Source organism: Ailuropoda melanoleuca, chromosome 19, assembly GCF_002007445.2.
Source record: "Ailuropoda melanoleuca isolate Jingjing chromosome 19, ASM200744v2, whole genome shotgun sequence".
In the NCBI taxonomy this organism is placed as follows: domain Eukaryota; kingdom Metazoa; phylum Chordata; class Mammalia; order Carnivora; family Ursidae; genus Ailuropoda; species Ailuropoda melanoleuca.
In genome coordinates, this window is record NC_048236.1 from 10184782 (window position 1) to 10193088 (window position 8307).

Here is an 8307-nt window from a genome sequence, read left to right on the forward strand (position 1 = left end):
CAATTTAACCCAACCCAGAGAATGGACAGATCCATCATCCAGTAAGCTACAATGGCCAATCATAAGTAGAAGAGGGTGGATGCTTAACACAGTAGAACTCTATGGGTAATCTGATAAAGTGCCCTACACCCCACCCCTACACACACACACACACACACAGTTGTACAGTTCAGCCTCCAGCTTTCAGATATTCCCCACTGATACCCTAGCTGATTCTCCTGCCCTCTTTCTTCTCCCTCTAATTCATCCCTCTGTGCTACTAAGGATTATCTTTTAAATTCAGTTAGCCAACGTATAGTGCATCATTAGTTTTTGATGTACTGTTCAACGATTTATTAGTTGAATATAACTAAGGATTACCTTTTTCAAAGGCTAAACTGAGGGGGGCCTGGGTGGCTCAGTTGGTTAAACATCTGACTCTTGATTTTGGCTCAGGTCATGATCTCAGGGTCATGAGAGCAGGCCCGAGCTGGGCTGTTGGCTCAGCAGAGTTGGCTTGAGATTTTTTATCCCTCTTCCTCTGCCTCTTTCCTCACTCTATTTCTCTCTGAAATAAATAAATAGGGATGCCTGTGTGGCTCAGTCAGTTAAGCATCTGCTTTTGGCTCAGGTCATGATCCAAGGGTCCTGGGATAGAGTCCTACACTGGGCTCCTTGCTTAGCAGGGAGCCTGTTTCTCCCTCTGCTTGCTGCTCCCCTTGCTTGTGCACTCTCTCGCTCTCTGTTTCTCTGACAAATAAATAAATAAAATCTTTTTTAAAATAAATAAATAAATAACATCTTTTTAAAAAAAAAAAAAAAGACTGATCATGTCACCCCTTGCTTAATTCCATCAGTGATTCCTTTTGGCCCACCGGAAGTTCAACCTCCTTAGCATGGCACGCAGGCCCTCTGCCTGCTCTGCTGCCCCACACTTCCACCCTACTCTGGCCTCTAGCTTGCAGAACTACCTGTAGTGCTCCTGGAGCACCACACTTCACCCCTGTGCCTTCTGCAGGCCTCACTTTCTGGAGCGCCTTCTAGCCATGCTTGCCCTTTACCACTCAGCTCAAGGGCAAACTCTTACAGGTCTACTCGTATGCTGCTCCTCTTCTGTAGCCACGTGCCCAGGTCTTATCTCCTCATGACAGCTCTTACTGTGTGTCAACTGTCCAGTTGCTTGGCTTTTTATCCCACTGGAATTCTTGAAGGCGAGGATTGGATCTTTTTCCCTTTTGCAGACCTAGTGGCCAGTACATAGTAGGCACATAAAACTTGTAGTGAACGAATGATCTCAACAGTACGTGCACTGCCCAGCAGGGAGTGATTGGGAGATGACTTCATGCCTTGAAGGATCCCTGGGCAACTTTAGCGCACCTCCGTCCTCTCCTAGTTGTAAGCATTTTCTCTGATTTGGGGAACATGGAATCATCAACTGTTAGACATAGAAGGGACTTCAGAGCTCAGAAGAAGCAGGATGGAGATGTGACAACAAGCAGAGGTCAGAAAAGAGAGAAGATGCTCTGCGGCTGGTTTTGAAGATGGAGAAAGGGGCCACAAGCCAAGGAATACAGGTGGTTTCCAGAAGCTGCAAAAAACAAGAAATAAACTCTCCCCCAGAGCCTTCAGAAGGAGCATAGCCATGCCTACACCCTGACTTCAGCACACTGAGGCTGATTTTGGACTTCTGACCTCCAGAACTACAAGATAAAAAATTTGTGTATTGTAAGCCACCAAGATTGTGGCAATGTGTTGCAGCAGCAATAAGAAATTAATACAGATTATTATTATTCGAACAGGATTGGTTTATTATTATTTGAACAGTTATTATTACAATAGGCGTGTGTGTACAACTGTAAATGTATATGAAAATGCATTATGACTTTATGGATGACAAAAGCAGCACTAAGGAAATTTTAAGCAGGACCAGCAGGTGAGCAGATCTGGCACTATAAACCGCTCAGGCTGTAAGGCAGCCACACACCTGAAACAGGTTTCTTTGACATGACAGTGCCACTTTGACTGTGCAGGCAATTTGTTCCTCTCCCCTGGAGATGACCAGCCTGCATGCCCTTTCCACGCACTTTATAGAAAGATACAGCACCTTTGGAGGATTGCAAACATTAATGGCACTGCTTTATCCTCTGGGAGAGGGGAAGCTTAACATGGAAAGAAGAAAGAGGGCCTAAAGGAGAAATTCAAGTGAAAAAGCAGGGTGGAGAGTTATCACCTTGAACTGGCCGGGTTTGGACTACCAGGTGCCATCTGATGACCTGACACACCTGGGCTCCAGCTGCCTTTGGGCCTCATTGTTTGCACGGCAGCTTCCTTGCCACAGCAAGGGCGGAGGCTCTGGGCCCACTCCAGACAGAAGACCTCTCCTCAGTGGATACACAGATTATGGACCCAGCAGCAGCCAGTGACCACATCATAGATGTGCTGGGCCTGATGTAATGCCTTACCCTGCCACTGTCACCAGCCTCCCAACTGCCTGAAGGCTTGCTCCATGGTGCCCCAGAACATTGAAACACAGCTCCTAGGGAGTGATGATTTGGTGTTAGGAGGCTGTCAGCCACTGATGGATGGAGAAGGTATGCTCTACTCACTCAAGAGGACAAGCTTTATGACTAAGGCTTTCCCCATTTCTTTTTGGATAGGGGGTAAGAGAATGCCTGCATCTCCCCTAGGGCAAAAATGACTTACCTGCAATACATGGGAATTATGGCTGGATCCTGGGCAGCCAACAAACGCTTGGCTGAAATGAAGATCAAGACCAGCCACAGCTTAAAGAATTACTGAAAAGTACTGTACTGATGCCTGTTTGGGGTAGTTCTTTTCCTACCCTTTGGGGCAGGACACCTCAATATGTGTGCCTCCAGTAGCCCCAACACACATCAGGAAGCCATATTTGGTCCAGAACTTCTCCATGACCTCCTCCAGGTCAGGCTGGTTTTCCTGGAGTGCTGAAAGGTAGCACAGATGGCATCTACAACCTTGTGGGAGGCCCACCCAGCACTAGATCTGCCCACTTCAAAGAGCTCAGCCACACAGCCTGGAGGCACCAGGGAGGCCAGCAGAGACATTCCAATGGCTACTTTCTGAGGCATGGAGGAAGGTAGTTTCCTGTGGGAGGCTTCTCTTTGACGATTTGGGACCAAGTTTTTGCAGACACAGTAAAATGCCTCCTGAAACATCTAGAAGGCTTGCCTCCATCTGCAAAGGCTAAGTCTGTCTGCTTGGAGTTCCTGCCAAAGATGAGATTATGTAGGGAGAGCCCCAGTCCTGTGTGCTCTTCTTCCAAGGGACTAGGACACAGCAGGCATCTGTGGCTTTCTGAACAGACAGTGGATGACTGTGTGGGTTCTCCAGGTATGGAGGACGGCCTCATTCAGGTGGACCTGGGCCAGGACAGCCTTCTTGTCAGCCCCTTCACTCTCAGCCACAAGCATGGCAACAATGGCTCCCATTTGCAGGGTGGCTTGTATAACAAGTTAGGGCACCCACTGGCCTGGATTCATGGAGCATGCTTTGGGGGTTGTGGGTACCACTGAGCTGAGTCAGGCAGAGTGATGTGTAGGTGTGTATGCCTTTCCTAATGATGGTCAATGAAATTCTTATCCCCCAAGTAGGTGTGGGCACTAGGAAGCTCAGGGTTGAGTTAGCTGATGAATATCAGGCCTGCCATTATGAACTGGATGTAATGAATGTAATTTCATCTGTGTAACCACACATCAGCAACTTCTGTTTATTTCCTTGCAGATTGAGTCAGCAATACAGGAGCCAGGATAAAAGAACTCAAGAGCAAATGAGACTAGGTTCTTCGTGTGGCTATAGGTTTGCCTTCTTTTCTTCACAGACAGACTTCTTCTTAATGACTCCTCCTAGAGGACTTTTCCTTTCTCTTGGCCTTCTGAATCTCTTCACAAAGCAAACACATTGGTGAAATTCTACAGGAAGTCCCCTCCCACACACGAAAATCAAGGGTTACCCTGAAAATACAAAAGACTTCACCAGTTTTACTTGCCCTGATCATCTGGTGCTCCCACCAGGAAGCACCTGAAGAGCTGATTAGTTAATATTCTGGTTAATATTCTGGAGTGCAAGATGATAAGATCGTTTGCAATCTCGGGCACCTGGCTTTTAGTTAAAAATTTCACCCTGGATTTCAACTTCTTTATTATGAAGAAGGATCTGCTTCACAGAAGCACAGAAAAAGATCAGTTATTCCTTAGAGTTTTCAGAATGAACAACAAAGCAGAAAAGGCTTTAACATTAGCACTTATAGTTCTAGACCTGAGAGTTCCACATTGCCGAGTCACTCACAGTGACCCTGAGTTGCCTAACGCTAGAACTGAGAAGCTGCTAAGGACTTCACACACCACTGCAATGACTTTCCTGATATTTTTTTCCTAATGAAAATCTACTTCTATATCACATGTCCTCTGGGCCGATCTATTTCTAAGAGCTGGTGGCCATCCTAGGCTAGACTAGGAGTGTTCATATCCTAGCTCCATAGGCTGTGTGAGCCTAGGAAAGTTACCTCCTCTCAGTGTGTCTCAAGTGTTCTCCTTGTAAAGCAAATAGGGCGTACTTACCTAGCCCGAAGGTCCCTTGCCGCTCTGACATCCTTGGGCTAATTTAAAAGGCCAGATTCCATAAGATGTCAGCGAAGATGGCTGAAACTGCATCTCAGAGCTTGTTTCTAAGAAAGTTTAATAAATAATGTAGTACACATTATGAATTCAGCAATGCATTCCACAAATATTTATTGAGACTTATTATGTGCTAGGAATTCCGACAGGCACAGGGGATTACATTTCACCTAGGTTATTAGATCAGCAGCTTAGAAAAAATGCAGTGATTACTCATCCCTTTCTAGGTGGCTGTCTGTAAATGGAAAGTCTGTGCTTGCTATTGGTGGCTAATTCTTGACTTGGGCAAGACTGAACATTCTGGCACTTGGGCCTTTATGACTTAGATGAATCCTTACATGTAGTAATTAAACCTATCTTCTATCTGGGTGGGAAGGAGTTTATTAGTTACTGTCACAACCTTGGGGCTCACTGTAATCTCATGTTAATAGTATAGTCCCTGTCCACCTGTCTGGAAAATTGCTCTCTTACTAAACTTTCTGGCATCTTCTACTTGGAAATGACAGCTTAGCCAGCCCCCACTGATCAACAGGAAATGTGAGTTTCTATTCTGCCTTCTCTGCCTTACCATTTCCTTTGATATAAGACATCTTCACAATCAGTCTTTAGTAATACCTCCTCCTAACATGTTAAAAACTGAGTGCCTAGTGAGTTTGCTTCCTCCTTAGTTATATTAACTCAGCTCACCATCTTAGAGGTGGGGGCTTTTCACAAATCATTTAAAGTTCCCCTTAGCAGTCATGGGCTGGACCCACTGGACCCCATGAGGAGAGACAGAGGCAAGAGGAGTTTTCAGCTGATTTTCTCTACATCCCATTGCCTACCTTTGAGCAAGTCCTTCTGTTGCTAATAAGTTGCTATTAATTGGTTGGTGGGAAATGGAAAGGAAGAAAACTGAGTGCTCACAACGCCCTTCTTCCCCCAGCAACACACCCCTTAAAAAAAAAAAAAGACGGTATATGGATGAGGACAGTTTAAGAACTTTCTTTTTCCCATTCTGGTTTGAAGCTTTTATCAGACACTGCCCCCAGATCACTTTAACTAACTGCTCTACTTGGTCCCTTTTCCCAAGGTTTGCTTTCCCTCTCCGCCAGCACCGCCCATGTTACCGCCTCCGGGCAATCTCTAGACGAAAGGGGGTTTGTTAAATCTGAAAACCTTGCAGCGCAGATGCAACGAACCGAGGACTGATCAGACTCCCTGGTTCACCTCGGAGCAGGGATCTGTTCACCCAACCTGAACTTCGGCTTCCAGGCGGAGGCAGGTGAGAACGCACCGGCACCAGCCCTGGCCGAGGGCACGGGCAACCGGGGGCCGCCGAGCTGTCCAGCCCCAGTCCGCGCTCATCATGTAGCCCTGCTGGCGGGACAGTCCGGCGAACCTACGCGCAGCCGGATCAGGCGCCCGCGGGAGGTGGAGCCCGGAATCCGGGCCGGGCGCGCCTCGCAGTCGCCGCCGCGCAGGTCTCCAGCTTGCGCTCGCCCTCCGCCCGCCATCCGCCCCCTCCTCCCTCGCTCTTTTCGGCCTTTCCCTCCTCCCCGCTTCCTCCAAGCCGCCTCTACTTGCTTTTTCAAAGTGTATATTGACAACTTATGGAAAAGTTTCAAAAATAGTGGGAGGGACTCCTGTCTGCCATTTACTGAAAATCCCCAATTGTCTTTTGCCGGATTGGCCACGCTTTAAATAAGGTGGGAAGATGTTCTCTCTCAGGTCATCTCGAAAGATCCCTCCCAGCCGTCTGTCGTCTGTCGAAGGGCCGGCCCTTAAAGGGATGGAAAACTGACTTTGAAGTTAAAGAGTATTCAACGCAAAAACCCTCCAGAGGAGATAACAGGTGGCTGCGAGGTGTTATTCTTAACAGAGACCTGGGCCTTGCTGCTGCTAACGCTTGCAGTGAGTGAATTTACCAGACTTCTCCCAGGCAAACTCTTAGCTGGCAGCAGATCCTTGCCACAGAGGAGAGTTGGTAAGCAGGGACAGGTGCGCCGCGGGGGTGACCACCTGAATTGGATTCTGCAGTTTGGGAACTTGGCTGTCAGAACGAAGAAGAGAGGCAAGAGTGAGAGGAGAGAGAAAGAAATCTAAAAATCCTCAAAATAAAAACAAAAACTCAAAACAAAACCTAGAAGCTCTGGTTTCCTCCTTCCGCTCTCTGCAGTAAAGACTCTGGCCAGTGATTACAGAGCAAGGCTCACAGAAGTTGGCTCTCTGGTGGAAGAAGCTGGCCACCGGAGGATTTTGACTGATAGAGAAATAAATGCTTAAATTCAACCTGTAACAAGACGTTACTCTGGCTCCGTCAGCATGGTCCTAGTCCCTGAGCTTCTACAAATACCTCTGTGGCTTCCAGAGTCCCTTTCCTCTCTGACTGGGGAGGGTGTTTGCTCCCCTATTGCTGAACACTCTCAGAAGCCAACCTCATGTCCAGTGGGCTGACTCCTGGTCCTCAGGCTGGTTTTGTTTTGTTTTTACATTAGTTGCTAACATTAAAATACTAGGAGATTTCTCATAAAAATCTGGATTTCGATCTTTAAAAAAAAAAAGATTCATACACACCATCAACACTGGACCTATATTTTGCACATATCAACAAAAGACAGTTACTAGATACAGTCTTTACCAAGCCAGATTCACACATTGCTACCTGCCAGGTGCCGGTGGGTATTTGAGTGTTGGCCTGTGCTCTACTCCAAGTCTAAGCCCAGGTTAACAATCCTTCCCAGGAGGTCAATGCTCATTTCTCCACTTAGTCTACTCTTGTACATCGTAGCACCACTCCAGGGCCTTGGTCTGCCTCTCCCAATCACGAGGAAATATTCTAGGAAGCCAAGTCGAAGCTCTCAATTGATATAAAACCTACGGAAATGGACCAGAAAAGGAAGTGAGTTTAGCCTGCAAAATTAAATTACTTCATCAACATAAATACGAAGAACTGATAAAAGACTATGGAAAGACTTAGGAAAGGATGTGGTCATGATTAACACTGGGATCCTGTACTTCTTGCTTTCCCTCTAAGTGCCATAACTTATAACTGTTTATTGAAAATAATAACAGCTATTATTGAATGCTTACTGTACACAAGGCAACCTGATGAAGTTAGTACTGTTATTATTCCCATTTTGTGAATGAGGAAGCTGAGACTTACAGAGGTCAGGTTATTTCCATGGGTCACAAAGCTAGTGAGCTGGTAGAGGTGGGATTTGAACCCAGGGTTTGAATCAAGAGTGGGAACACTAGTGTCTTGGAACACCTTGAAGTGAGGGGACTGAGTCTGCCTTTTTGTAGCTCTCCAGAGAGACACAGAGGCTCACAAACTATTGAATGACAGAAATAAGGAAGGGAGGGAGGGAGGAAGAAAGAAAGAGAAAAAAAAGAAAAAAAATGAATACCCCCAAATTTTTATTTTTCATGGAAACAATGAAATTGAAAAAAATAGATTTTAACTTGTTATGAATCCGTTTATCTATCCTCCAGTCTGTACATTTCTAACTTGCTCATTAGAATGAGCAAAATACATTGTCTAAATAAAAACATAGCATTTTTTAACCTTTATCACAATGGAAGCAAGGTTTGTCTAGAATGATTTCTTCTCACTGAAAACTCGCTGGCACCTAGTAATTATTTCCTTCCTTTTTTATATGTTCCCAGCTTGCCCTTCAAGAACTTTGCCCAGAAC

General features: G+C 46.0%; 1 long non-coding RNA gene across 4 annotated transcripts; it reads right to left on the bottom strand.

Annotated features, from left to right (window-relative positions):
- Window positions 1-1783: 1783 nt before the first annotated feature.
- Window positions 1784-6583, bottom strand: LOC117797151. Of its 4 annotated transcripts, none has more exons than XR_004622045.1 (4): window positions 5813-6583; window positions 5456-5566; window positions 4575-4681; window positions 1784-3968 (listed from the first exon to the last, which is right to left on the bottom strand). It is a non-coding gene; the product is annotated as an uncharacterized LOC117797151 (long non-coding RNA). The 4 variants fall into 4 exon arrangements; XR_004622044.1 differs by having other exon boundaries at window positions 5790-6583; XR_004622047.1 differs by having other exon boundaries at window positions 1784-3984; window positions 5790-6583.
- Between the last annotated feature and the right edge of the window lie 1724 nt (window positions 6584-8307).